General features: G+C 42.9%; 1 long non-coding RNA gene across 1 annotated transcript; it reads right to left on the bottom strand.

The window, feature by feature from the left end:
* Positions 1-4,088: 4,088 nt before the first annotated feature.
* Positions 4,089-8,127, bottom strand: LOC139028001 (uncharacterized). The gene is made up of 2 exons (XR_011480134.1): positions 7,960-8,127; positions 4,089-5,146 (listed from the first exon to the last, which is right to left on the bottom strand). It is a non-coding gene; the product is annotated as an uncharacterized lncRNA (long non-coding RNA).
* Positions 8,128-15,985: the final 7,858 nt, after the last annotated feature.

Consider the following 15,985-nt stretch of genomic DNA (forward strand, 5'->3'; position numbering starts at 1 on the left):
ACACACACACACACAGAGTGAGCCATGTAAAGGTTATATTAAGATAACTCAACAATCAGCCTTTCTCTGGACAGCTAAAGAAACCACAGCACACCTGTGATGGACAACAGGCTCTCTGTAATGTGTTGCACTGAGAAGCGCACAATTTATTGATTTATTTTATTTTACCGTTATTTTACCAGGTAAGTTGACTGAGAACACGTTCTCATTTGCAGCAACGACCTGGGGAATAGTTACAGGGGAGAGGAGGGGGATGAATGAGCCAATTGTAAACTGGGGATTATTAGGTGACAATATGTTACACAGGAGTGTTAGAGTGCCTACAGCATAGACTCAACATGAGGGTGACTGTTGCCCAGAGACACAATTGACTTGTTCACTTCTAATCTAGATTTAAGTTACAGTCAGGACATATTTCTAGSTTAAACTGACAGATTTCGACGSAGATGTTTTTATGATGTTACTTAGATTGACGCACGGGTACGTCAATACACTCTTAAGGATTAAACTGCCTTTAAACGTCAATATGGCATTTCCCTGAGGATTTTTTCCCCCAACGGGCACATTAAGGGGTCAGTCCTTGTGACATAGATCTTCTGGGCAGCCTTGGTAAGACTGGGGTCCTCCCTGGGAGATGGATGTCTCTGACACTGGTCTGGCCTTATAAGGCAGTGGGAGGAGGTGATTCTACTCTTGTTGCTGTTTCATTAGTCAGAAACACAGAGCAGAACTGGAGCTGCCAGTGACTCACCTACACAGTCCCCCTGACTAACAAGTCCCTGCATCAGAGAGAAGAAGAAGTGGATATTACAGTAAATAAGCGATAAAGAACGCTGAACCAGGATGTGCGTAAACACCCTCCCATGTGTTTGCGCGGGAAATTACATTCCTGTAGATGGCCAGACATGTGCAATTGAAGATAGTGGAGTAGTTCTGGAAGGTAGCGTGCTCCTTGCTTGTTTGAGTTTCAGTAATAAGCCTCTCAAGTTGATACAAATACTTAATTCAAACAAAGGGGAATGGCCTTCTTCTATATACAATGGGCTTCACCTTGATGGTCATCATTACCTCTGGTGAGGTTGTGATGGCAGAGGCCCAGCAGAGCCCTATCTACAGCTCCCTCCATAGAGCCCCATAGTCCAGACCCTGGCAGTGAGTCACACCGTCTGCCAGTCTAATGACTTTCATCTTCACAATGGCTTCTCGTGGGTGGCTTGATGGGGACTTGATGGGGACTTGATGGTGCCTCCTAAATCACACAGGTGGGAGGAACGCCACCGCCGCCATTTCCCTGAGAGTCCTGAACGAGGACGAGGACGTGTTATGCGCAGAGGTGGAAGGTGGGGAGCGGAGTGCGGAGGACGAGTGATTAAAGAAAGGGGGAGAGAAAGGAGGGAGGGAGGGAGGGAGGGAACACTATGGATAGCATACTGTACATACTGCTAGCCCACACAGCAGGTGCTGTGCTCATAAAGCATCTGAGAGCAGGAGTGCTGATCTAGTACAGAAACCAAATCATTTGATAGTGGTATGTTCATACCACGCACCACAGTGGGCTTGTGAAAACCCCATCATAAGCCCATGATAAGCCCCACAAATCACAGTGCAGTTGAGAAGGATTCAACCATTTCAAAGATAAGGATATCTGGACACTTATAGATACAGAAAATACCTTTTTCTTCAAACAGCTAGGCTGCCCATGAGTGCTGACAGAGCAGTCCGTGCAAGCTGCTTTTCCTTTGTCCCATACAGGCCTGCAATCAGAAGGCCACATACTCAAATCAAACTGTATTGGTCACATACACAATCAAAGGCCTACGTACTCAGCCTYTGTACAGMACATGGCCGAGACTCCCAAATAGCAGCACCACAAGTATGCACTGATAACCGAGGCTATTCATGCGTGACACAAGGGGCGGGTATTTCAGCGATTGGGCAGCAAAGTCAAAAGAGTAAGCCACTTCTAAAATGAGTACCTCCCTCTGGTGTCCCCCCACAAAAACAATATCTGGCATGRTCGGGTATACAAGAGAACACATGATCATCAACATCAAATATGTTAATATGCACTGATGGTGATGCTGCCTGGTTCACCTCACTAGTTGTAAAGACAACAAGGTGGTACATTTAAAAAAAAAAAAAAAACACATTTAGATACATTTGCATCTTTGTTCAAATGCATGTAATGCCTGACAATATTTTAGAAATGCATGGCTGTGACATCTAGTCTACAGGGTGGCTAAAGTGGTTTCTAATTCAGTTTCTTAAATTACTCCTTACGTATTGATCAATGGAGATCAATTTTTGGGCCTCCCAAGATTTTTTGGGGGGCAGCGATATAATTGTAATTGTGACGGTAAGTAAAAACATTACTTTGATTTCACCTAATTTTTACATTCTGTCACAAAAACCATCTGTTCAACTTAATAAAAACAATGTTTTCCCATCTCTAGATGGCTGTATCACATCCGGCCGTGATTGGGAGTCCCATAGGGCAGGGCACAATTGGCCCAGCGTCGTCCGGGTTTTGCCGGTGTAGGCCGTCATTGTAAATAAGAATTTGTTCTTAACTGACTTGCCTAGTTAAATAAAGGTTACAGCTTCATTAAATAATTCAATTAATCGAGTGCATGGGATCGGGCACTAGGCGATTTTAATTATTATTATTTGATTTGAGTTTTTATCAATGTAAACAGAAACTATAGATCGTACAACGCTCCACAATATGTCAAAGTTTAGGTCTAGGTCTTGTGCTTCCAATGAGTGGTTCCACAGTGGATGGCTCGACAGTGGATGGTTAGTGGTGTTATGGTGTGTGGGAAGTGGGAATTTACCACATCTGCGAAAAATCCACTTGAACAGCCCTCCCACCTTTAACACTTGTAAAATCAGCCATAAACCCCCCTGTAACATAATAAGCCTGTTGTATGTAACAGGGGGGGGACAATTCAATGCAAGATTCACAACAAAATGTCAGTTATTAAAACATTTCTAGCGTGTCTATTTATGGGTAACAAGGTTGATGTGTTATGATTGACCCTCTCAGTTTTTTCATTACAAAACACCAGAAAATTGTCAAAAAAGGTAGAACCAGCTCACCTGCTTTTACACTATGATTTGACTATTAGATGTTCAATGTTTCTTTTGAAATAAATACTAAAAGTAATAGTTTCAGCATATTAATACGAGAGTTCAGTTCACATAACAGGGTTGGTCAAAAAGTACTCAATTGTCATACTTGAGTAAGTAAAAGTCTAAAAGTATTTGGTTTTAAATATATCAAAAGTATCAAAAGTAAATGGAATTGCTAAAATAAACTTCAAAAGTAAAAGTATAACTAATTTCAAATTCCTTATATTAAGCAAACCAGACGGCACCATTTTCTTGTATTTTAAAATGTATTTACGGCTAGCCAGGGGCACAGTCCAACACTCAGACATCATTTACAAACAAAGCATTTGTGTTTAGTGAGTCCGCCAGATCAGAGGCAGTAGAGATGACCAGGGATGTTCTCTTGATAAGTGTGTGAATTGGACCATMTTCCTGTCAAAATGTAATGAGTACTTTTGGGTGGAGTATCAAGTACATCCTTTTCTTTAGGAATGTAGTGAAGTAAAAGTAAAAGTTGTCAAAAATATAAATAGTAAAGTACAGGTACCCCCAAAAACGACTTAAGTAAAAATACTTTAAAGTAAGTACTTTACACCACTGGTTGACCATAAAATGAGGGGCAGACGTAAATGAATCACTAATCACATGAAATAATAATCTTGAGAAATAACTTTGTCAAAGCAACAAAATAACTAGGGCTTTACAATGATGGTGAAAACATTTGAGTTTTTTGGGGGGTTAGTGGATTAAAATCTTCTTAGACATCACAGAGGAACATGTCAAAAAGATGAATTTTAGCACTTTAGCAAGTCTTTACTCATATTAAAAATCAGATTTATTGAATTCTCCATGTGGCCTATATTAAAGGGCATTTCAGGCACTGATTTCGTGGAACAAGCCAGCACACACGTTAAGTTCTGCCCGTTGAACATTGGTTGCAATGCTTTTGTCAATTTTTTTTTTTGTTTATGTGCATATTGTCATATGCACATAAAAGACACAGCCACACCACATGACCGATAATATTTGTCATTTTTGTATCCTTTAAATGCATGTTCGTGCCTTTGGTATGCACAAGTACAATCAAATTGCATTTTGCATATTGTAGCAGTGGCAGCCTATTAGAACACTTAGAGGCGTGGCTTGTTAGGGGCATGGCTTAATACTTTTTAGCCTCCCATGTGACAAATCTTTTTTGTTCTGTGGTATTTCTCTAATCATAATGTAACTGATGTAAACGCATGTAATGCCAAAAATCCTACTGAAGTCTAATTGTTAAGATAGACGCCGTTTTGTTACAATATGACTTGGAACATTTTAATTTCTAAATATATTTCTTACAAATACTTTWAAAAAAAAAGGAATGTTGGAATATATTTGACAAAACATTGATAAACATGTGAATATATATTCTAAAATACATGCATTTGACATATATTGGGATATACATTTGACATTCATATATACATTTTAAATACATGTTGGAATGTATTTAACGTTTGGAAAAATAAACAATTTATATATTTCTCATGAATCCTAAAAATACATATTTTAAACGTTTTAGTTTTTCATATCAACGGCAAACATTAACATAATGTGCAACAGACCCCATTACATTTTATTAATGTGAGATACATGCACACACACACACACCGCTGTGGGCCTGAGATATTCCCAATAGGATTGATAAATGTCATTAGTAACAGAGTAACAAAATAAAACCCCGCAGCAAACTCCGAAATTGAGGAGACTGATGAACAGTATTGTGTAAATTGGAGCTTGTTGGGTGCATTGCCATCTCTCTCCTTCTGTCTGTCTGTACAGATTTTACTGTCAGCACTGATGTCACAGTTTCAGCCCTCATCTCCTGAACACCATGTCTGTCTGGAGATGATGTGTTCGTGTGGCCCCTCTCTCTCTCTCTCTCTGAGCTGTGTTCTGTCTCTCTGTACTGCTGGGCTCAGCAGGGGGCGGAGGAACTCGCCCGGCAACTCACTGCATGCACCAGTCCACGTTGCCATGGCAACCTCACAGCCTGGCATTCGAGGAGTTGGCAGTGAAAAGGAGGGAAAGATGGAGAAAAAATATATATATATATCAGTGACATGTAGGCAGGGTAGGCAGTGCTTACTCTGTAATAATCAACAAAAAATAATAAGATGTTATAAGAGCCAAATACAAAATACAATTATACATTTAATTGCTCTATTGTAATTACTTCGCCACCATGGCCTATTTATTGCCTTAACTCCCTTATCTTACCTCATTTGCACTRACTGTATATAGACTTTTTGTTTTCTTTTGTTCTACTGTATTATTGACTGTGTGTTTTGTTTATTCCATGTGTAACTGTGTTGTTGTTTGTGTCGAATTGCTCTGCTTTATCTTGGCCAGGTCGCAGTTGAAAATGAGAACTTGTTCTCAACTAGCCTACCTGGTTTAATAAAGGTGAAATAAAAATAATAAAAATATATAATTTTCCTTGATTCTGGTGTTTATTGTACTAAAACTGCATGGCCGTTCCTGACTCCAATCACTGTTGACGGACAGGGTCAGCAGAGGCCTCGCCGTTTTGCCTTCATTCGTTCCATTGAGCAATTTTCATATTTTGCACYTGCGTATTGCCTAAACATGTTGTGTGGGTAAGCTCTGCACATTTGGGCTTGTGTTCATCATTTGCCGSTTGCATCTGAGCTATCTGTTGTATGGTAAACTTGGGCTTCATCAAGGTTTATTTGAGAGTAAATCTGGCTTTGATAATAGCCKGTTTCTACCCAGCCACCGACCTCACTGCACGTCACTGTATAACATCAACAAAGCYCTTACATTGTGCTGCAAGCCCTAAACTGCATCAGTTATTCAAAAAGACAGGTTTAATTTCAGTTTCTTCCCAGAGTTTTTAGGATACATGGTTTAATGCAGGGTTATSAAACTCATTTTGCCCCGGGGGGCACATTCGGTCTTCAACGAGGTCTGGAGGGCGGCACTGAAAATTGGTGATATTTCCTTCGCCAACAAAATTGACAAAATAATCGTCCTCAACGCTTTGTTTTTTTTTTATTTGCCAATCTCCCCGACTGTCTAGCTTTCATTTCAGTGATTATCAGCAGCTGGTCAGTCAAGAAACTGTATGAGGACCATTATCATTACTACACAGTTCTGATTTGGTTTTAGTCATTTAAAAGTATATTGAATTCGTTCCCCCGCGGTCTATATGTTTGACACCCCTGGTTTAATGTAAGCTCACATAATGAAATAGAATCATTCTGTTGAGCCAACAGACATTTGAAAGAACAAATATAATTCTGCCATTTGTCTTTTTACTGTAATTGTGTTATGGACATAATCGCTTGCTGTCGTTGCCAAGTGCCAACTAATCTACTAAACTGAAATAAAATACAAAACGCAATATAATAAAAGATGCCAGAATTTTTTTTATACGCATAAAAAGCTTATTTTTCTCAAATTCTTTGCACAAATTTGTTTACATTCCTGTTAGTGAGCATTTCTCCTTTGCCAAGATAATCCATCCACCTGACAGGTGTGGCATATCAAGAATCTGATTAAACATGATTATTACACAGGTGCACCTTGTGCTGGGGACAATGAAAGGCAACTCTAAAATGTGCAGTTTTGTCACAAAACACAATGACACAGATCAGAGTGTGCAATTGGTATGCTGACTGCAGGAATGTCCACCAGTGCTGTTMCCAGAGAATTTAATGTGAATTTCTCAAACGTCGTTTATTGGCAGTATGTCCAACCCGCCTCACAACCGCAGACCACATGTATGGCCTTGTGTGGGCAAGCAGTTTGCTGATGTCAACGTTGTGAAGAGTGCCACATGGTGACGGTGAAGTTTATGGTATGGGCAGGCATAATCTATGGACAACGCACACAATTGCATTTTATCGATGGCAATTTAAATGCAGACATACCGTGACAGATCCATTGTCGTGCCAWTCATCTGCCACCATTACCTCAAGTTTCAGCATGATAATGCACGGCCCCATGTCAAAAGGATCTGTACACAATTCCTGGAAGCTGAAAATGTCCCAGTTCTTCCATGGCCTGCATACTCACCATACATTTCACCCATTGAGCATGTTTGGGATGCTCTGGATCAACGTGTATGATAGCGTGTTCCAGTTCCTGACAATATCCAGCAACTTRGCACAGCCATTGAAGAGGAGTGGGACAACATTCCACAAGCCACAATCAAGAGCCTGATCAACTCTATGCGAAGGAGATGTGTCGATCTGCATGAGACAAATGGTGGTCACACCAGATACTGACTGGTTTTCTGATCCACGCCCCTCCCTTTTTTTTAAGGAATCTGTGACCAACAGATGCATATCTGTATTCCCAGTCATGTGAAATCCATAGATTAGGGCCTAATTAATTAATTTCAATGAACTGATTTCCTTATATCAACTGTAACTCATTGAAATCTTTGAAATAGTTGCATTTATATTTTGGTTCAGTATACATCTCTCCATTATAGCATTTGTTCATTTGAGTAACCCAACAAGTTATGTTGTAGGTAGAACATTGGCTTTGTATCCATTATCAATTTCACAGCATTAAAAGATCCTTGTTTGAATGTATTACCAAATGAACACAGCTGCAGGAAAATTATGCAACTCTCGAAAGCCTTGAAAGCATTTTGACATCTAGTTGTCAATCTACTCACCATGCAGGATAAACAATGTTACCATCTCCATTTCCCTCTCTAAGCGCCAATCCCGCTCTCTCCTCTATCTCTACCAATGAAGTAAAGTACTTGGGAATTGTTTTCACGGTCTGTCATTTAGCCTAAAACAGGTCTTTCTATAGCACGCCACTTACCACTATCTTTTTCAGCCTTCTTTCAAACAAAGGCAATGTCAGAAGACCTTCAACAACAAAAAGCTACAGTGATCCCTCTCTCTTCATTGCGGTACAGCATCCCAACAGCGCACGCGCGGCGGAGTTACTGCAGGGTCAAAATCGTTCATCTCCTGATGGGGTACAGATGTGTTCCTTTCTCTCTCTGCCAAAGCTTTGAACCACCACAGGTTCAGATCAGAAGCACATCCAGATGTGCCATCAGATGACAAAAGACAGCAGAATTACAAGCCCTCTAAATTGCCCTGGATTATAGGGTCTGTGCAGAGAGATAATTGGATGGATAGAGAGAGAAAATTGTTGCTAGTCAAGGATGTTATTTTCTTGGCGTTTTTATAATGCCTTTATTTGGATGATGCCTGCGAAGAGTAAAATACACACATGTATATACTCATGCATGCGTGGGCCCACACAAACAATCACTTACACTCGGCGCATGAACACACACACGTACGTGCACCAGCTACATTGCTTCCTTAAAAAAACTCAACCTTAACTGTAATATCAATGCCACTTGAGCCCTGTATTGCCCAATTAGATCATAACTGAACTGGTCAGGCTCAGAAAATGTCCTCACATTTCAACCAGGGTGAGAGAAATAGATACGGCATGAAGAGACCTACACATGTGAGACCACACACACACACACCAAGTTACCCCCCTTGCCTTTCCCACACACACCCCGTTACCCCCCTTTCCTTTCCCCCCTACACCCTGTTACCCCCTTTCCTTTCCCCCCTAAGGATTTGTACCAAACTATCCCAGAGGAGAAATGAGATGAGACTAATGCAAATCCAACATCCAGAGACGTGCACTACATTAACATGAAGAGTATATATTCACACACACACACACACACACACACGTTAGCACGTACACACACACACACACGTTAGCACGTACACACACACGCCGTCAAGTCAACCACACATCCATTTGTGGATTGACTCTAATGAGGAGGAGTAAGGCAGCAGTGATATGAGAGGCAATCAGGGAGTAAAAACACGATGCTCGTCTCTCATCTCTCTGAACCACTGCGTGATCACATGAGGGCAATATGTAATTGCCCATATGGCTCTTCCATGTGTGTCATGATAACTGGGTTGCTTTACCCCTCGGAGATGGTCTCTGGTGAGCAGGATTAGGAAAAGTGGGTTAGCGGGGGGTAGATCAAGAAGAGAGGGCTAGATCAGGTGGTGATAACAAAACTACTGAACTGAACTGKCTCCGTGTCTGTGGTGATAACCATGGATCAATCATCGAACAACCAGTGTAGAACCACTGGTAAACAGGTGGATAGTGAGGAAAAAAGACAAGCTACATACAGAGAGATACAGAATGATACTGTCAGATTTGAGACTGACAGTTTGGGATTTTTTTTACTACCACGGTTGACAAGGGACAAACGGAAAGTTGAAGCACCGACACAACACAAACAACCTGGAACAAAAGAAGAGAGAGGTACAGGAAGACGCGCACAAGTCAGAGGACAGCGAACAAATAAATCAATGGAGGAAGAGGAGACCGATATGAAGAGCAGGAGCGGAGTACGCTACACTCCTTCAGTCGACTCGTCTACAACTGTACTGATTGAGGACCGAGACTGAACGTTAACTAAGGTCTGCTAACCATCAACAGTASAGAAGAGCTATTCAACAGCTTTGCATGTACAGTATCTTCTCCAACTATTCACCAGAACCATAGKGCCACACATTGGTTGATGTACCGTATGTTGTTGTACGAAGATGCCACTAATGGCCAAAAAGGTTATGGCCTTAGGCAGAGGGGGCTATGCAGAGTCAAACCATGGATGAGGTGGAGAGGAGGTGGGCTGGGCAGACCATTGTGGAATGGGCCTCTTTGGTGACTCTGGTTGTGTAGATCAGAGGACTAGGACAGGCTACTTAAGTCACACTCATTGATTCTATGTTGCAGAGATGGAATTACTTACTAAGTGACTGACTGACCGACCGACAGACCATCTGCAGTGCTGTATGGGAGCAGTATGCAGCAGGGCAGGGCAGTGACGGCTGGGAGCCGCAGCATTAGAAACAGAGTATCTTAATTAAATAATCCCACAGCACCCCTCCATGGCCTGCATACTCACCAGACATCACCCGTTGAGCATGTTTGGGATGCTCTGGACTGACGTGTACGACAGTGTGTTTCAGTTCCKGCCAATATCCAGCAACTTCGCACAGCCATTGAAGAGGAGTGGGACAACATTCCACATGCAACAATCAACATCCTGATCAACTCTCTGCAACAGAGATGATTTCCTTATATGAACTGTAACTCAGTAACATTTTTGAAATGGTCGCATGTTTCGTTTCTATTTGTGTGTAACACCGGCACTTGACTAGTTTCACCCTTACTAGCGCTAACTCTGCTGATAGCTACTTTATTCTGGAAAAATGTACTTAGTATGCCTGCGATGTGGTTGTCTCAACCTAGCTATCTTACTGTAAGTCATTCTGGATAAGAGCAAATGACAAATGTAAAAGATAAAACAAAACCAGTTAGGGCTGTTGAGGCTGGCGGTACCAAACGAGGAGGGGGGGAGCCGTTAGCTAGAGAATCGCTGATAACCCTGAAGGCTGCAGGCAGATGGTGCTACTGCTGCTTCTAATTACACAGGATAACTAGTGTGTGTGTGTGTGTGTGTGTGTGTGTGTGTGTGTGTGGGTGTGTATGTGTCAGTGAGTGTTTGTACATACACACCTACGTGCGTGTCAAAAGGAACCTAAGCAAGATGTCACTCTATAGCATATATGTCAGAGTCAAGGCCCGCGGGCCACATCCGGCCCGCGAGAAGGTTTTTTACGGCCCCTGGGATGATCTTGATTTATTATTAGAACCGGCCCGCAGACCGCAGCAAGCCGGCAGCCCGCAGATCTTTTACACGCACCAATACTACATTTCCCACAATGCAACGGTGAGCTCTCTACCAGTGCGTTCCCGAGCGCACAGTTGGCTGATAAAATAGGTATGCTTGCCGCTGACTTTCGACGCCGATTTGCTGACTTTGAAGCACAAAAAAGCAGGTTGGAACTGCTCGGTAACCCATTTGCTGTTGACGTGGANTTTCAATGAACATTCGAACAGTCCGGCCCTCGGCTTGTAGCTAAATTTTTTATTTGGCCCTCCGTCCATTTGACTTTGACACCCCTGCTCTATAGCGAACAAGTCAGATTTAGCAAGAACGTTACTGTGAAAGAATGTATTGTTTACACTATATACCCTTATCAGGGGTATGAGTTTAGGATAAGCATAGCTTTGGGTCTTCTCTGGTGGTTCTAATCTTGTCTAGTGGGTACATTTCCCCACTAAACATATTAAACAGAACTGTGGCATCCCAAATGGTACCCTATTCCCTATTGTATGTAATGCCTTAGTATTGACAAGAGCCCGGTTCAAAATGGTCACCATCAGTCAGCTGATTCTAGCCATCCCTTCCTGTTAGTTCTAGTCGTGTCCCATTRAGAGGACCCCCACCTTTTGTTAGGCTGAACGAGATGACCAATAAGCCACTATCAGTGGGCTTGATTCCCYGGACTTCAGTTTCAGTTAGTCTATGACCCCAGTGTGGTCAGAAACATGCTTTCCCCATCCTGGTGAGCATTTCCACAGTTTTCCCCCCTGCTGAACTTTCCCTCCTGTYGACTGAATCCCTCATGCTCACTGTATTTATTTGATGCATTATGTAAACATTTCAACATTACTGTAATGTTTATTTGAGCACATTTGCCTGAGTTTCATGTGTACAAGTCCAATAGGTTGTGTAGTCTATTGCCATGTGACAAGGCCTTATGCCTGCTGTAGTGTATATCCCTTGCGGTTCATTTATTTGTATGTTATTTAACTAGGCAAGTCGGTTAAGAACAAATTCTTATTTACAATGACTGCTAACCCCGGCCAAACTCGGACGACGCTGGGCCAATTGCGCGCCGCCCTATGGGACTCCCAATCACGGCCGGCTGTGATACAGCCTGGATACGAACCACTGCGATGCAGTGCCTTAGACCGCTGCGCCACTCGGGAGCCAGGTATATACACTTACCTGTGCTAGCTCATGTCATTCATATTACAGCAGTGCTATAGCCTGGGTTCTTTCTCTGCTTTCCTTTCAGAACCAGAGTTAATGTCAGTTCTCACTGGACATGATTCTCAGTTATCTGACACAATGAGTGGTCAGATGTGTGAACATCCTTCCATTAAACTCCCCTTAACCTGGACATCCGCCTCATCCATGTTCTGACAGTACATTCCGTAGTGGTTGCTACCGGCCTTAAGCAAGCACCTAAGATTTRTTATTACATTCATGGTCCTTCGATTCTTGACAACCCTACCCCTATTTTTCAAGCCCTATGGGTCTTTGTCAAAAGTAGTTCACTAAATAGGGAATAGGGTGCCATGTGGGACTCAGGTGAGAGAACTTCAGATTATCAGAAGGGATGTAAGGTCCTGGGGTAGYCGGAAGGTGACACTGAGGTGGCCCAGTAATGACTTTTTAAATTGCATTTGTTCCCTGAAGAACGCCCATAAAGTTKAACTTTAACCCCACACAAACACATTTGCCCTTCATGCACCAGTGGGAGGGTAGCAGTGCCTGCTTTTTCCTGATTCAACTCCAGTCTGGATACAATCTGGTTTTTACTTGTGAGTAAACACTAGCAGATATGCTCACAAGCAAATATACATGAACCAGCATAATTTCCAACGCMCGCACACACCAATTAGGTGGTTGGTTTATGTTGCTGTGTCATCAACTTAGCGAGAGAGCTCTACTACTTCTTAGCTCTAGGAACCATGTATTACTGAACTACATTTTCCTGTCAGATGTCATTTTATGATACTTACTTATTATCCATGTGCTGTGCCTGATGCAGAACAATTGCATACAAAACACTTGATATGTTGTAGGCAAAAAAACGACAAAGTGCACAGTGACTCTTGGCTGACTTCTCAGACTTGTTCATCTAAGCCGGTCTGGGTGCAGGTCAGCTCTAAATGGGTGTCTGAGCTGTACGGAATTGGCAGGTCACTCCAGTCAGATCAGTCCACTGGACAGGCTGACCACAGACACTGTGACAAGAGGCTCATTCCAAAGTTCTGATGTGTTCTGGTCATTACTGAAGTCGGTTAGAAAGACGGATGGAGGGGGGGGGGGGCAGAGAGAGAGAGAAAAGAAAGAGAACAGAAATAATTTGAGAGAAAGAAAAAGAGAAGAAAGAGTGAGTAGAAACAATTTGAGAGAGAGAGAGCTGACAGAGGAGAGAACAACAGAGCTTCATTGTGATGACAGTCATAGGGGTTATTGTGTGGATACGAGGCTTCACATTCCTCCTTCATCTGATCTGTAATAACATGGATTTACTCAGCCTGGGCCACACAGATCTCTAATTTACTCAGTATGGACACACCCTTACATGCTAGATCGGAATGTAAAACCCCAGCTAGAGAGAGAGAGACAGACCGACACAGCTAGGTAGATGGAGTGAGTGGTAAATCCTGTAATTTGACCAAATGAGAGAAGAGGGAAAAAGTAGGAGAGGTAGAAACAGACAGATATACCATTGGTCAGATGGATAGATCGGTAAGGAACGATAAAAATACAACATCTGTTCTTATACATTAGTCTCATGGCATAGTAAACATTGAGCTCAACAGTGAGCTTTGAACAAACAGAAAGAGACTTTTCCCTGGAGGCAATCTGGTCAGTTGATCGTAGTGCAGATCTCTAGCAGAGATCACCACCTGCTGTCTTGTCTCTGAGCTGCTCAATAGCTTCTGCTCCTCACCCACCCGACCAACCAACCACCACACTCAAATCCCCTTGGACCAGAGCYCACAGCCCAGGGAGGCGTGATGAAGGGGGTGGGGGATGAGGAAGAGAAGAGGGACTTAGGGAGAGGTTACTGGCTAGTGCTCTATTTCCCTTGCTCCGTCTTCCCTCCTTCCTCAAGCCCCAGGGGCTGTATGGAACATCCAGCCTGAATGAACCATGTCCCATAGAAAGGGACTTTGAGGGGAAAAGTCACTAAGGTGCTGGAGTAGATTTGCCAGGCCATGATCAAGGCTAATCAAGCCTCTCTTTCTCCATCTGTTACTTATTTCCCACCCTTTGTTTCTTTCTCTAGTCTCTTTAGACAGACGGGTTGCTTCCGGCAATGTACCAATGCTCCAGCTTACACGTCTGTAGAAGTTCTGGCGTAAGTTCAGACATAGAGGACGAGTCGGAAATGGGAAGCACATCYGCYGTAACGTCACTGRCGTATCCGCTTGTCGACSTTGCGTAACATGAGCACACATCCTGCCCACATGTTAAGCACTGCCTACCCAAACTCATGATTTGTTGTTGTCTAAAAGAGAACCCTCCCAGGATTTAAAAAAAATTATGTCTGAAAGAAGCAGACATCCTCCCCAGATCTTGAGCCGTTGCCTAGCTAGCTTACGTTGCTCCAAGGCARGGGACGTCTGGGACTACTTTCTCCCTCTCTATATTTGCTCCTCCCTTCCCCACTTTCTTTACCTACATCCTCAAATTCTCCTGTCTTACACCACAAATCTAAATTTCTCTCATCACTTTCTCGGTCATATTCTTTAGCTCCTTCCAGCTCTCTGAGATCTCAAGATCCTTCTTTCCCACCTGTCCTGTGCAGTCTCCTCCTTCTGTCACGGTTGGCCCACTGCGTGCACAAACAGCGGCCTCTCCACAGCACATATGCTCACAGGGGTCAAGCGGCTGAGACAGCTGGGCCTACACGCCCAGGCAGCACACCCAGGGGACCCCCAGGGCTGTCCCCTCATTCTGCCTCCCATCAACAGGCCATGGTGGGGYTGATGGAACTGACTCTGCTCCAGTCCTACAAATACACCCAAGTACACAAACAACCACGTACAGTAACGCTACGGCTGGGAATAGCCAGGGACCTCACGATACGATCACAATACTTAGGTGCCGATACGATATATTGCGATTCTATATAACACACACACACACACAGAACGATTCAATACTGCAATTTGATGTTCCAAACTTATTGCTCACTATAGAGATAGATATTTTTTTTTGATCAGTCAGGGAAATATGTTCTGAAAACATGTTGCCTCGCTATTTCAAAACATGGAGAACAAGCTATAGAATGAAAAATACTAGCGTTTTAGCGCAGATACAACCGACTAGTGCCAGCTAATGCTACATACAGTAGGAAATAAATACTTTAAAAAATATATATATTTACACACACCGATAATTGGAGTCAAATATCATCCAAAAATAATATTGTGATGTGTAACTAATCGACCCCCCCCCCCACACACACACACACACAAATGCACAGTGTGAGAGGGAGTGTCCTATGATTTACATAATGCCTCAGCYGAGCTGCACTTACTAGTCAGGCTGCAGCACAAACAAGACCAGCTCCATCRCTTCACAGAAACTGCAAGTAGGCAATATAACTGGATAGCCAGGGTCTACCTTTATTGACCTGAATATATCTATCACCATGCCCAGAAGAAGGTTGCGAGGATGAAAGGATCAATCTGAGATTGCTCAGATTTCATGTGTGGAGGGAATGCTCAGAGAACAAAGCATAGAGGCAGATACTGTAGGACCCATGCTGTTCATGTGCACTAGTTATGGATTTTGATGCACAGGAAATACAATAACCTGACATAAATGGGGTGTCCCTGACACTTTTCTTTCACCTGCATGCGCACACAAACCACACACACAACCCCCAAAACAAGGACAAACCCCTTAGCTTCACCTGTCCGTGTGATTAACGACCACGGCGTCGTTAGTGTTGTTCGCAACACTGAGATGGAGGGGATCGAGAGAGACATGAACACACATGCTACTGGCTGGCCCAAAAACAAGCACAACGCCATCAATTATTCAGTCCCAMCCATCCCCATTGGCAGCAGATGGCTCATCTTACTYAGCAACGTGGCAGATCATACAAGTGCATATTTAATTTCT

The sequence above is a fragment of the Salvelinus sp. IW2-2015 genome, linkage group LG7 (assembly GCF_002910315.2).
Source record: "Salvelinus sp. IW2-2015 linkage group LG7, ASM291031v2, whole genome shotgun sequence".
Lineage (NCBI taxonomy): Eukaryota > Metazoa > Chordata > Actinopteri > Salmoniformes > Salmonidae > Salvelinus > Salvelinus sp. IW2-2015.